This window comes from Aptenodytes forsteri, unplaced genomic scaffold (assembly GCF_000699145.1).
Source record: "Aptenodytes forsteri isolate BGI_AS27 unplaced genomic scaffold, ASM69914v1 Scaffold369, whole genome shotgun sequence".
NCBI classification, from domain to species: Eukaryota; Metazoa; Chordata; class Aves; order Sphenisciformes; family Spheniscidae; genus Aptenodytes; species Aptenodytes forsteri.
In genome coordinates this window covers 2,009,756-2,024,938 of record NW_008794965.1, presented here as the reverse complement: position 1 = coordinate 2,024,938, position 15,183 = coordinate 2,009,756, and positions in this window count along the sequence as shown.

Below are 15,183 nucleotides of genomic sequence, written 5' to 3'. Positions count from 1 at the left end.
AAGGTGAGAATTGGAGGATATCTGATTAAGACTACTGATGCCAGGTATTTGCATGGGGCCGTTCCTTCGAGCCTTGCCAGCACTGCTTCAGAAACACCAGGGAAGTTGAGATGCAATAGTAGCTTTTACCACCCTTCCTGATTTGGCTCCTGCTATAGCTTAAAAACACTTCAAGGTTTCTTTAACTAATAGTGATAGATAACCACTGCCAAAGGCCACACCGTCATCCAGGTTATGCCCCCACCACCCACTTTGCCATGCACACCCCTTTGGCTTCTGCTTTAAAGTCCCCTGTGTGACCTTAAACGTGAGACATGGGGTGGAACGTACAAAGACCTGGTCTATGACGGCTGTAGAAAAATCCTGAGCTATTTAAATTGTTGTGCTTAAAACTAACATTGGCTCTGTTTTTGAAGTGTTCTTAAATCGTCCTACTCAGGGAAAGAGGATAAAAATATCCCATCACACCTGGTTAACTTAGCCACTTGTAACAGCCACTGCTTTTGAGGATAGGTATTTCAAGGTGTTGTCCCCTAAACTGCTTTTTCCAAGCATTTGACGGGTTAGATATTTTAGGATTTAGGCAATGTGCACCAAATCAGAGAAAAGGCCAAGAATTCGTGGCACTTGTGTCTGGTGGAAGTATCAGAGCCCCATTCACTGCGGCACTGTAATATCTATCCCTTTACTTTTGCTTCCACAAAAGCCTCTGAACTCATTTCTGTCAAGGGAGACTGGTTCCTTTTCCATTGCTCTATTGTAGGCTTGTAATCTCAAGCAGGCTCCTAAAAATAGAAACACTACTCTAACATCTGTGCCCTTCTAATGTCAGTAAAAGCAGGGCATGAAGTGCTTTAAATCAGACTCCCATTCTCTGGAATAAGGAGGATCACCCTTCTCTAGTCAAAAGTCACAGATGGCAGATGTTTGGTTTTATCCCCTTTGGCCGTTGGCAGTGGCAGATTCAGAGCTGCTGCAAAAGGAGAAGGCTCTGCACCAGCTCTTAGCTCTGGGAAATCCCGGCTGTCTGCTCTCATTCATTCTCTTGAAGCAATCTTTAAATCTTTCCAACGTTCCCTTCAGGCTCGCTGTTCCAAGGCCGCAGCTAGAAGAATGTCTTCACACAGCCTCAAAGTCCAGAAGTGCAATGCAACCTCAAGGCATAGACTGAAAAAGTGAATGTGAAAGTTTTGGGGTTTTGTTTTTTTTTTTTTTTTAAAAAAGAAACAAAACAAACCCACAAAAACCCCTACCATTAAATTAATGTGATTGCCAGCTTCCCCACCCATGAAGAGACTTGATCTGCTCATTCCTTTGAACATCAAAGCAAAAAAGTCCTGTGCTTCCTTCTCTCCTCATCCTTTTTTTTCCCTCAACAAACTTCCTTATTGCCACAGAAGCACCAGCCATGAAGGCACTCAACCTCTGGGTTTGCAATGGGTCATACAATCTGTACGGTAGCTGGTGCTTCCCATCTACTTTGCCTACCTTGAGCCTGCTGATAGGCATGACTGACTCACACACTGGTTCATTCATGATGGAGTTTATAACCATGGTTTCCGAAGGACCTCCAGGTGCCTTTGACTGTCTGAAGCTTGGGTGGCCGTGAGCAAAGGGCACCCAGAGCCTTGGCTACTCCTGTGGTTCTCTGGCCCTTAGGATCTCACCTGCAATGAAAGGGAGAGGGCCCATGAGGTCCATGAGCTTGAATATCAGAAAGCACTTAGGCACACCTTGCACACACTTCCCTGAATGAGATCCTGCCGTGACTACTGCTACTGTACTTAAATTTAAGAGTTAAATTACTTTTCTTCCTTTCCTGACAGGCCTAGCCTTAGCACACCCAAGGCAGACATGTGATATGGAAAAACACATCTTATTTTTTAAGTTGAGGGAAGGCAAAGGAAACATAGTCAAGGGCTAAGTGAAAGTAGAGGACAAGAGCATGGAGAAATTTTCAAGCTGACTGATCTGCAGGTGAAGGACGAGCCTGAAACAGAACCAAAGCCGCTAACCAGACCTTTGGAGTCATCTGAGGTGAGACAGAATCAGCAGAGACTTCATTACTCACAAATCCCTCCAGATGCCTTAAATAATTCATAGCAAACACTGGGACATAAAGACCACGAGTCCCATTAGGAGGCACATGGTATTGTTTTTGTTCATTAGGGTGAGTCACACAAAACACATTATTACATAAAGCGGGATGTCTCATTAATTACATCAGTCTGGGGGCTATAATGTACCAGTGCCTAGAAGAGCTCTGGGAGACTCAGTCCTTGTCCTCATTGCTCCAGAAAGCCCCACAGGTTCTCTCTGCAGAAAGTCACCCATCACTCCTGCCCCAGCTGTCGCTCGGGGTCTGCCTGCCAGCACCCTTGCTATGACTCTGCCCATGGGTGCCAGCATGCATTTCTCCAGCAACGTCACCTCTCCCATGAACTGCCCCCCCCAAGGACAGGAGTGTCCTTGTGCTTGCCCCACGCAAGCAGGGCACAGCTCCAGCTGGGCACCCAGCTCTGACACCAGCGAGGGAAAACCCACCCCTGAGCCGAGCTCCTGCCACCACCATCAACTCCAGGAAGATAACGGAGAGTAAAGGAGGAGCGTTTATCACTATTGCGCTTGGAATAACAAGGCAGCGCTGCACTGTGGCTTTCAGAGCGAGGGGAACTGAAGCATTTCAATGGCAGCTGCCAGTGTTTGCCCATATGGGCAGGTGGTAGCTGTGCCTGCCGGCTGGAGGGGAGACCCTGGGACCCCGCATTTCCTAATGCATGCTGTACGCGTGCAAACATCCTCGAGGGCCAGCCCTGCTTGCACCTGCAAAGGGGTGCCATCCACTTCAGTCCTGCCACCTGCAGGTTTCCAAATGAGGGGAGCTTGAATTTCATGAAGAAAAATAGGGGGCTGGGTTTCCTTTACTACACAGATATTGCAGTGCATGAGAAGAGTGCCCAGATTCCTAGGGCCTGAGTCATCTCTGTAGAGACTGGAGAGAAACCCTCCCTGGGGATGTACCAGGGATGGGGAGCTGTAGGCAGGCAACCCGTCCCATCTGTGCAGCCTCTGCCCACTTTTGGAGCTCAGCAATGCAGCTCCCTCCCACCTCTTCAACAAAAAGAGTTGTTATGGGAGACATACACCACTTCACTTCTCCACAAACTCAGTCTTCAAAAATCTATGTCGTCCTGTGGAAGCCCACTACAACCTCAGGGTCATGGGGTGGACTAAATAAACGGCCCAGGTCCCCTGCACCCTCCTTTCTACTGTCCTACAGCTTTCCAGGTAGGACTGTGCCCAGTGATGGGTGCTTGTACCCTGCAGTGATGTGAGACAGAGATCAGGGACATGAATGGGAATTAGATTTCACTGTTTGGCACAGAGGAGGATCATATAAGTAAGTCAGGGGACCATCAAAGTCTGCACTAACATAACCTTTCTGAATAGCATTCACCCTATGCTTGGTTTTATCCGGACTATGCACTACGGATATTACCAAAATATTGCTGCCAGGATACAGTGTTGGTTGCCTGTAGAGAAAGTGTAGAATTTACTGGTGGAGAGAAGGGAAAAGGTCAGGGAACATCCTCGCATATTTTGCTCTCTAACAGCTAGTCCTTGTGACTGTATCAATATGCAGTCGCAACGACAGGGACAGATGATCTAAAACTCCCTGCATTATTAATATACGGTGAAAGATGAGGCAGCTATTGTGAAAAGTATCTGTTTGCATGTTTAATATACGATGCTCTAACCTCAATGCACTGCTACTGATGATGCCGTATTAAGACGCAGCTAACCTTTTAAGAAGTCCCACACTGAACAGAACAGGAAACATTTGCTGAGTTCAAACGCTCCTAAACGTTCCAGGCTTGGAAACAGGACTGTTAAGATCAGGAAAACAAAACAAATACAAAACAAAACAGGGAGGCGGGGGGAGAAAATGCAGTGACAAAAGCCAATGGAAGTGAAGTAGAAGGAGAAACAAAGAGAGGGGGAAGTGGAGGCATGGGGAGAGAGATCAAGGTTTGTCCAGACTCCACCAACTCCCCTTCTGTCAGCCAAGTTAGGACTTCAGCTCCCCACATGGGATACCCAGACTGTGATACAGAGCGATGCAGCACCACAGCTCGCAACGTGGGAAGGTGCTTTCTGACTCCCCTTTGAGCCTCCATCTCTGCAAGGCACCATCCACTTGTGCATGCCTTGCCTGAGATGAGCAGTTCACCCCAGCACTTCAAATACCAGATTCTCATCCTGTCATTGTGTGAAACTCCATTCATAGCTCCGGTCTGGCTTCTGGAAGGGGCTTTCCTCCCTCATCTCGAGCTCAGCCTCATGACAACTAGAAAAAATAAGCAGTGAGATTCCTCTCTACAGCATCAGGGGAGCAGGAAGAAAGGATAGGGTAGTGCAATGACCAAGGGGGTCATTCTCCTCCATGAACCCCTGAATGGCCACATTGTACCTGATCATGATGTCGTCTAAAGAAAGTATGAATATGGCAGAGCCAGGCCTTTAAGCTCTGTAGTAACCAAATCCCAGAAATACTTTATCCTAAGCTTTTTAACATGGGGTGACTGAGCAACACATGTAGAAACTAGCCTTAATGCTTGCAGACAGCAAGGAGTCCAGGAGGCATGGGTTTCTTCCTGTTATGGTAAGCCTAAGTAGAATTATATGGTCTTTAGTTTACCTTGCCATGCAGACACGAGGCATGGATTTCTCTAAAGCCAGAACATCACAAGCTACCCAAACAACCTTGTCATTGCAATTTCACAATTTCTCTCTTTCGTGCATCTTTGAGCTCTGACTGCAGTAAAATTTCATCTCCTCAGCCCACTGCCATCTGGAGCAAGGTTCAGACACAGTCACAAGCATAATGGGAAAGGATATTTCTGGAGAATGGTGGGAAGGTTAACGATGAGTATGCTTAGAGCTGGTGATCTCTTTCTGTATCTCACTGTGACACTCTGGTCTCCACCGTATGATCTGGAACCACTAAGTGGAAGTTACTGGGACGATAACAAGAGTTCTGAGATCCAACAGGAATTGGGGATTACAAAACCTCAGTCAGCAATGCAGGCAGAGTCTCCCCAAAGGATTTTCAATCCGAAATTATCCTGATTCATCCAGGAGACTGGAGCGGGCCCTAGACCATCTGCAGAGCAGAATATCAGAAGGAGATTCTCAGAAGGAGATTCTCTGCAGCTGCAGGGACTTTGAAACTCCCAAGTTTGGGCCAGCTCAGCTCTCAAGGGGACAAAGATGGATGGTGTTCAAATGGGTTAATTCCAGGTTATGTTAAGCTTCACAAGGAATATCAAAACCTTAGTTATCAGGGTTAAAAATGGACATCAGAGGATGCCTTGTAACCTCCTACCATCAGGAAAACAGGTGGTACCCATTGCTTTGCACAGCTCGAGTAACACACCAGCTTTCCAAACTGCCCTCCGGCTATGGGCTGGATTGCTGTGTACTGGCTTCAGCAATGCACGGCATCTCCTTGAACGGCTTCAGCTCTCTGACAACCTTCTTTAGCCATTTCAGTGTTCTTGCTCTTTCTGCTGTGGCCCTGCCTTACAAGGCTACATTCCTCCAACACTCCACAAGGCAGAGACCAGGAAGGAGAAAAGGAAGAGAGATGCTTAATGCCCTCACTAGTAGGTGTTACAAGCCCATATCAGACAGGCTGTTTATTTCTGCTGGGCTTAGCTGGAGGTGCTTGGATGCTTTTATATGACTTGACATCCACCCCTCAAATAATCGACACTGCATCCCCAAAAAGGCCAGAGACAGACATATTATTCTCTGATGCTATTTCTAGCATTGTCCAGCAGACACCACAGGGAAGAAGAACAGCTGCAGCTCAGGCAGTTTTACAAGCTGTTACTGGCCCAGCCGTTCCAGGCAACGCCTGTCAGGTCTGAGCGAGCTGGACTCCGGTAATCGGGCAAAGCTGTTGTTTGTTAGCCCCTCGCGGTCTCTTGACTTTTCATCTTGATTAAAGACTATGCTGAACGATAGAATTAGCAAGGCAGGAATCCTAATCCTTTTGCCGCTCCTGAAATCCGGTCGCCTGCCCACTGCACACGTGGTCATCCTCGGGGCTACCAATTAGTGGCACCAGCTGCTAGCCTGGATGCCAGGGCCAGGAGCTATTAGTGCACAGACCATTAGCTTTAAAAGGCATTTGGAACTTCTGAACGTATTAGGGTTTGTGTGACTGACGTACACTACAGCCATATGTGGCTCACTGTCCTTTCTGTCAACTGTTTTTTCACCAAAAACGTATTGGTTTATGGGAGCAATCTAGGTGGAACATCTCATGAAAGAATCTTACCAAGAAGATTCAGTAACTGCATTCAGTTAAATAGTTGTTACCTGCTTTAACTAACTTCCTTGGCATCTTTCCTCTGAGTTAGGAATGGCAATGGGTTGTATGAAAGGTTGAATATCTGGACTCTATTTTTAGCTCTGTCATTTGCCCAGTTAATGGTTCCAGGGAAGTCATTTCATTCCTTTATGCTTCAGCGACCCCATCTGTAAGATGGTAACGATGAGTCTGTACCATAGGGTTTTGAGATCTATGCTTGTAAAAAATATAATAAAACTTAGAATTACCATTACTGCCTAAAGCAAGGGTGGAGAGGAAGCCCCATGGGCCTTTGCATATTTTGCAGCAGTACCTGCATGGATTTTTTTTTGCCAATTCTGTCCTGCTGTGGCATCAGACCTGGATCCCCCCTGCTGACCTTGGCAATCACTGTTCCATGCTCAGTTCAGGTAAGACTCGCTGGGGGCTGCTGTTGTGTCTGGGTCCCCAGGAATGGTGGTACCAGCAAGCCATGCAGGTCATTTCCCGAGAAGATGACAGGAGATGATGACAGAGGGTGCTTTCGTTATGCACTTTCTGAGTGATCAATCCATCAACACGGCAAGAGGGATCGAGCCATTGACTTCAGATTGTTTCCCTCACACTGCCTTCATTTTCCCAGTCACAATCACAGCTCAGTGCTGGGTAAATCATGAGCTACTCATCCCTCTTTCCATCGTTACTTGAGTCAACTGGCACATCTCTACTCCCCCTCTGACTTTCCCCCTTCTCAGCCTTGTCTCAGCCGGCATCCAGGAGGGATTCTGCCATGCAGGACCTGCTCTTTGTGAAAATTAATAGAGTTGGACTGGAGTTTACCTGAGCATACTGCTAGCACACTGGTTACTTGTTATTTGAAGCCAGTGTAACTGCCAGGAGGGAGAGCCAGAACACCAGGCTGTTTGCTATGCATCTTGTGGCAGTGGGTCCCGGGCAAACACAGATGGAGGACGTCCATCAGGAGACCACCTGGCTACCCAACCATTAACCCTGACCTACAGGGATGAGCCAGGTGGCAAACCAGACCCTTAACTCTCAAGAACAAGTTAAAAGCCAGGTTGTCTTACCAGCCTATCAGAGCCCACTGCAATCTGGCCCCGGGGAGAGCCTCCCATTTCTTTCCCAGCTTTTTGTTTAAAGCAGAGCTGTCATGGAATTTGGAGTTCGAACACAAGATTCCTTTAAAAATCTCTAAAGGGACTTTATTATGTGAAGTTCTGATGAAATTTCCAGGCCTTTCTCCTTCATATAGCTGGAAAATAACAGCAAATCACTTTTATCACTTTCAAAAATATTTTAATCTTATGCCCCTTAGCTGGATTCTTGACATGTAAACATTAAATCAGTGTCATTCTAAGCTGGTCTTTTTATCTTGGGTCTGGCAGATTTTTCAGGCTCAGGACAGTTCTTTTGTCATTTGAAATGACTCTTCCCTCAGTAAGACACACATCCTTCTACTTACCCAGATGGTCTCCTCCTCCAAGCTAGAATAATGTATTTAAATTTATCCAATGGTTTTCATGACTCAGATTTCCCATAACTGGATGGTTTCTAACCGTCCTCTGCTCCACCTGTTCAGACATTACAGCAACCCTCTCCCTGGCTCACAACCTGCAACGCTGCAGTTCATCAGCAGAGTGCGATTGCTGTTGGGTCAGGGAGAGGTTTTTAGCTGGTTTAGTCTATCATACAGCAGTTCTAGAGCAGCTTCATGTTCACATAACCCATGGTCTACACCTTGGTCCATGGCAGTCCTGGAGAGAAACCATGGCTTTTAGAAACTGCTTCAAAGTTTTGTTTCTTCTGGGGAGGAAGGGTATGTCCTGAAAGCAGTCTTTTCAATCTCCTCATCAGACAGATGGAAAACCAGACTTTTACTCCACCCCAAGTCTCTATCCCCTGAATATTTCTCATCAAACTACATATCCAATCCAACAGAAAACTCATTCAGCAACCATGAACCCAGCAACTTCACTGTCTACATAAACAGATTTTCTGGTTTGTACCACAGGAGAGAAATGCAAATCCTTGCATACTGATGTTTCATCATCTGCCTGGATTGCTTCAAGAGAACAGGCAGTGATTTTAAATAGCATATAAGTGATCAAGGCACTCCTCATTACCGCTGTTCATTGAGACCCGAGCTCCTACACTACATGCCGACTGGCATTTCGGACACTGAAAATGCCGCCAGTGTCTTCCAAATCGCAGGATCCCTTCTGGAGCAAAGGTATTTTTGGAGAAAAGCATCCTAAATGATACTGACATTCAAGAAATCCTTTGAAATTGCTGGCAGGCATGAGTGGTGGCTCATCATAGCCTGGAGCAGCTGAAAGCCAGATGCAGGAAAAGCAGGTGAGGGAGGATGAAGTGAGATGAACAAGCTCAGAGAGGGGAAGGAGTGGAAGGAACAGGTGCAAGAGGCTGGATACTGGGGTTGGATAGGTTTCAAAGCTGCTTGAGTAAGCTGTTAGATTGGTTTTAAAATGTAGCTTGGAGTTTGAGAAGGCAGAAGTGAACTGAACTACAGGATACTGTCCTGTCACCATCTTCTGTAGGCTATTCCCAGCTACCATAGAAATTACGGGCCATTTGAAACCCTTACTCTGCCCCAGCCCAGACCCCACAGGGCACCGAATGCACAAAATTCAGGCAAGAAGCTTGCTTCAGAGAAGAACAAACGATGACCGACAAAGTCTTGCTTCAGTAGCCCAACAATACTGATGATATGGCACAGTTTACTGCAGCCAGGGTGGGCTGCATCAGCTACGTTCCTAAATGTAGACAAGCGATGAAATGTCTAGAAACAGAAGCCCAAATGAATGAGAGATGCTGCATGTTGGAAAACTAAACCCCTTGCCATAAAAGACAAAACAGGAAGAGATTATCAAGGGCAAACAGGCAAGCAATTAATTACAGAGTAAATTAGTTCTCCAACCATGTACATAATCAGACAAGAAACATTATAAGCATAAGCCAGCAGTTTCAGTAGCAAAATTTTGACAAAATTCCCATGTATCATCCCCTGGCTCAAGCAACAAAGTTCTACTTGAATGTATCAAAATGGAGACATCGGGGAGCACCATCATCACGAAAGTCCTCACATCAGGGCTCTGATGGAAAGACGACCTCTGTCCATAGGACCCTTGTGTCATTTGCCACAAAAGCCATGAGACAAATGAAGCAAAAAACTTCCCAGGGTTGAGCGCTCCCCTGGTAAATTGTTCCCACTGTTTGAGACATCCAGGGACAGTTTTGTAGATTTGAATGTTCAGAAAGCTGTGGAAATCCACTAGAAAAAAATAGTGCTGTAAATAAATAAATAATCAGCCCCAGCAATTTTCAAGTTGGAAGAAGAAAACTCAGTAGACACCGCTCACAGCTCTTCTGGGCCGCAGTTCCTCAATTACAAAACAAGACACTGTACACTGTGTCTGGGATATTGTTTAAAAAAGAAAAATTTAAAAATCCAATCGTGACAAAGAAGCACAGGTACCACACAGAATTACAGCTAGGAAGCAGTGAACCTGAATCCCACACAGGGTCTGTGAAGAAGGACCCAAGAAGAACAGGGAGAAACACTGCAGGGTTGCCCAAGCACTGAGCAAAACAAAACTTCAGCAGAAAAATCTGTGTGTTGCCACATATACGTGTAACTGCATAAGCTAATTAAAGTTATGCACATAATATTGAGGCGTTTCCAAATATCTAGAGACAGCTTTGATTCCCAATATCACTTGTACAGGGTTCCTTGAAGTTATGTATGTGTTACATTGGGCTGTTACCACTTTTGAGGAGTAAAATGGGAAGATAAAGCCACTTTTTTCCTCTGAAATTCTATGCTGAGACTCTGCGGAGAGCTCTGGTGTCTGCCTTTTACAGCTGAGTAACGAAACCTGGCTGGTTCCTGTAGTGTCCTGCTGCAGTTTCATCTGAAACTGGCATGGAATTAAGTGGTGGAAATGAAATAAGCTGGTCAGGAGGTTGCCTGAGAGTGCCTGAGCCTTGCTGGGTGCAAGGAGCTGATGCTGACTTTGGGTCACCATCATTCCTTGCTGGGGCTGGAGCTTCTGTCCTCACCTGAAGCAGGACAGGTGCCAGCTGACGACAACCTACCTGATGGATAAAGGACAACAAGCACATGGCACCAGCATCAAAACCATAGCAAGGGTGAAGTGAGGTAGGATGCATCCAGGAAAGCCCCTGAGGATATGATGAGATGATGGGAAACATGCCTGCAGCCCACTGATGCACTCCAGGAGGATGGGTTGTTTTTCCAAAACAGCAGCAGTGGCAAAAGAAAACAAAACAAAAACAACTAAAATCGGGTTTTATTAGCTGAAAGCAAATGTTCTCTTCCCTGTTGCTTCAGCAGCCTAAGGAGAAGCATGCCATTTTTGTCAACACGCCCGAGGAACATTTAAAGCTTTCAACATCAATGTGTCATTTCCCATAACAGCCCATCACCGGGGCAAGTCCTACAAACAAGCCTTCATGGCCATAATATATGTTTCAGTGCATTTTGCTGTCTCCAACACAGCTCCCCAGGCTGCTTGCTCAGGCTTCAGACTGCTGTCTGGAAACTGTGAACCAGCAGTGGCTGGGAGCATCTCAGCAATGGCAATCCCAAGGCTGCTGCTAATAAGACAAGTCCGCACACATCACCATCAGAGCTGCATTCCCCTCACCAGAGCCAGGCTGCCACGCTCACTTAAATCCTGCCTCCTACCCACCAAGGGGCGGTGGGTCAGGGCGAGCCCACACCACCATGGAGGTGACGTGGCCGGAGGGTGCTGCGAGCAGCTGGAGCTGCTGCAGGGACACCAAGGGATGAGGACCTGCACACTTGTGGGTAAGGAGTTAATGGGTAAATGCCAGTAGATGGCATTCAGGAATATGAAGCTGTGGTCCTGGGGCTTGGAAACTTACTGTTTGGCACTACCAACAGTTCCTTTTTTGCAGCTCTTTATGTCAGCTCTTATGAAGGGTTTTTTTACCTGGATTCTGCCTTAAGCCATGGCCCAGCACCTCCCTGAGAAATTGTAACTGGACTTCAACCGACGTGCCAAGGCCAAAATAGTATCTGCTATCTGAAATACAGGCATTTCCCCAAATAATCCAAATACTGCTGCATTTCTTTGTTGAGAAAAAAGGGGTTTTTCATGCTATGGATTTTGCTGGTTTTCAGCTAACATTGTAAGATCAGATTTGGCTCAGGCTCCCACACTTGTACTTAGCATTTTTTGAGAACCAGCAAGGTTTGAACTACAAGGCATGTGTGCTGGGGTGACAATGCTACTGCAGTGCGTTGCTCTAACAAGTTTTGGAGCAGCACAGCAAGGGTCAACGTGCTTTCGTGTAACTCAGTGGTCCTGAGGCCACCTGGTGATGGAGCCACCATGTGAGGGACCAGACCCTGGTCTCACCCAGGCCAAGCAAACCAATTTCATCGAAACTACACCTGCTCCAGCCCTACCTGAATTTGGCCCAGAACTATTCATAATCCAGCTGACAGCTTTGTCTCTGAGGCCAGGGGCAACATACTGGAAATATGTGACTCCTCTATAATGAGTTTGGCAAACAAGGTAATTGCATGCCAGTCCTGCAGGTTTCATTAGTCTGTCTCTGTCGACAGCAGGCTGATCTGCCTCTGTCCTCTTAAGTGTCTGCACGCCAGCACCATCCATCGCTCACTGTCCTCTTGGCTGCAGAGTCCAGTTTTTTAATAGACATGACCTGAACAGATTCAATAGGTGCCTGGTGCAGGGAGTGAATCTGCATCTCTGAACATCCTGAAGGATGACTGAGCATTAGGCAGTCCCATAAATGAGTGTCTTTCTGAGGTCCGATGATGGAGAGGCATGATATCACCACGACAGATTGAGAGAGAGAACAAGAGAGAGAAAAAGAGAGAGATATATCATTAATATGGTATGCATTTAATCCCCAAATATTCTTCACATCTTAAAATAAGATGTCTGGAAGGAAGTCCCCGCTGCCCTGAAAGCAGAGCTCGGCAGGGTTCAGGTTTGTGCGTCTTCAGGAAGACAGTGAGTTTGTTCAGACCAGAGTGGCAGAGTGGTGGAGGTGGCCAGAACACACAGTTCTTCATTAAATTGTAATGAGTTAATGAGTTACTGGGGCCTTTCCTGCAGATCAGCCTGGAAGTGCTATTTGGACAGGCAAGGATATGCTTTCAAAGTTCTTGCATTTAAATTTCTTTTTTTGCATCTGGGATTTGTGATCAGAGTTTTATTCTCATAAACAGTTTCCACAGCTTTAAAACGCTTTCATATCTATTCTCCCTAATTTCTACTCACACCATGAAGAGTCAGCATATACATTAACTAGCTGTTTAGGGCTAGGGGAGTGGGGCGGGGGGGGGGGGGGAGGCAAGAAATCAACTTTAAAATAAAATAAAACCAAAAACAAAACCAGAAGGTGAAAGAAAAAAATCCAGGTGGTAAGGATTAATCTGATTTCATCTGAGCTTTCCCCAAATGGAGACTATTCTTCAAAAGTCAAACACGGAGCCCTATTTCATGTTCTCTACAGTAACCTTTAGAGTTCAAAACGCTCATCTGTTCATCCCTCCACATCCCCTCGCAGTGGCGTTTGCAAATGACACAAACATTTGACTATGATCTGTGCTCTCCCTAATGCAGCTGAGCCTGCGCATGCCTTATAACAATTTTCTCTGGAGCAAGTTCAAGCACAATTTGCTCATGCTGGTATCTATCTGTCATCAGATGTGTCAGCCGAATCTCTCTCAGATCGGGTGGGGAGGAAGGAGACAAAAGGTCACCCTCTACATACGGTGTGTTCTCCAGGAGGCAGGAGAGAGGAGGAGGAAAACTAAGTTTTCATCTACCTGACAGGAATTGAATGCTTTATTCCCTTTCCCTTCGCATTTCATTCCCCACACTAGCAGCATGGCTCAGTGCCTCTGGTAGCAGGTAGATATGCTCAGGAGAGATAAAAATGAACCAGCTCTGTCGGAAAGCCAGGAGAGTTGGTGCCACTGAACGGCAGCCCTGAAGGCTGCGATGCCTTTCCTTAGAGGAAGGATCGCTCACCAGCCTTTGAATGCTGACAGTGCTTTTTCTCCCAAGGCTGCACTGTGCACTGAAACTAGACCTGGTTGACACAGCCAAGGTGCTTTCAGGAGCCAGCATGGGTTCATGACACTGCCCAGTTGAAGTCACACTACAGTGCTTGGGAGTTCATCCTCCCGTGGGAGGCGCAAGAAAGGAAGAAGACTTCAAGTGCACTTCTACACTGAAAAGGGGTTAATGAAGAAAAAACACCTTCCTACTCCTTGTGTGTAATCATAACTGTATCCAATTACTCTGCCGACTGCACTGAAGAACATGTAATGCCATGACCCCGGCCTGCCCCACCACAAGCTGGCATGGCTTCCATCGAGTGTGCCAACAGGAGACGTGCTCGGTGGGAAGAGGAAGGACTCCAAAGCCTAAGCTTTAACCTGCAGTAGACACAGCTCAGGTACAGGCAGTTACCTTCAGCAACTCAGCAACTGGAAACTTAAGCTCTCAGAAATGGCAATTCTGGGCATATCAATCGGGTGACTGAAGCAGATCGTGCTGCTCCAATTAGGCAATGGGATGTCTGGATGCTGCTGCATGCAGAGTGGCAACAGCCCTGCTGATTGCTGGAGGGCACCAGCCCAACTCACGGGTCCGTGGCAGGCTGACACAAAACAGGGCAGATTTGATTTGGAAACCGCTGCAAAACTCTAATCCCACCACGGAAGAACGCATCTCCCCATGTTGGGCAAGGGCTTGCCATGCTCCAAGAAAGCCATGGTCCAAGGCATATCCTGGAGCGTGAAACTCGGGTTACTCAGATCCACTTGCTTAGGAAGAGGTTTGGACTAGAAAACAGCACAGGGAAACACAGTGTGTGGTGTGATGTGACCGCTGCCCACACAAGAGCCAACCTCTGTCCCGTTGTACCCAGGCCAAGACTGCTCTGGCTTGCGAGGGAGACAGAAAAGTGTCCGGACGGGAGAGAGAAGCCAGAGCATCCATCTCCATTGAAAAAGGATCTTATCTTTACTGCAGATAGAACCAGAAGGATTTTTTTACCCTTGAGGTTTATTTTGTTAGTGTTTCTGTATCTGAAACCAGTCAAAAGGGAATCTGGGAAAAAAATGTAAATGGTACTTTTAGTGTTTTATAAAAGGAGTTGTATGATCTCAGTCATTCAGTGAGAGCAGAAGACTTGCAGGATGGTAAGGAACAGAAAAGAGCTTGGAGATTTATTTCGCATTAGAGTGCGGTAGATGGGGAGGAAGGGGGCACAGACAAAACCAAATGATTTGATGTGGAACCAGAGCTAAAATGTAGAAAAGGCAAAAATCAAATCAAGACAGGCTGAAAGTTTTCCAGTGAAATGTTTCCCTCCCCCCAAGAAAAGAGGTATTTTCTACAAAAGGACATGTTCGGAGACAGCCCCCACTTTTCATGAAATTGTTATTGCTTTTCAGTTTGCATTGAGTAAACAACCCATAAAGGATTAGCACCACCAGAAAAAGAAGTTAGGTTGCAGCAGACTTATTTCCATTGAAAACACAGGTGAAAGCAAAGGCTTATGTGTAATTCTTCCATCAATAAAAATCTAATTTTCCAAACATTTTTAAGGCTGAAGTGAAAAAAAAAAAGAGTTAAGGAAAAACATTCTCAAGGAAAGCAAGCTAGATGCTATTGACAGTAAACCTTCAGAAACTTTTACCAATCTGGCTGCTGTTGATACCTGCCAATCTCCCAGAGCTGCCGTGTGAA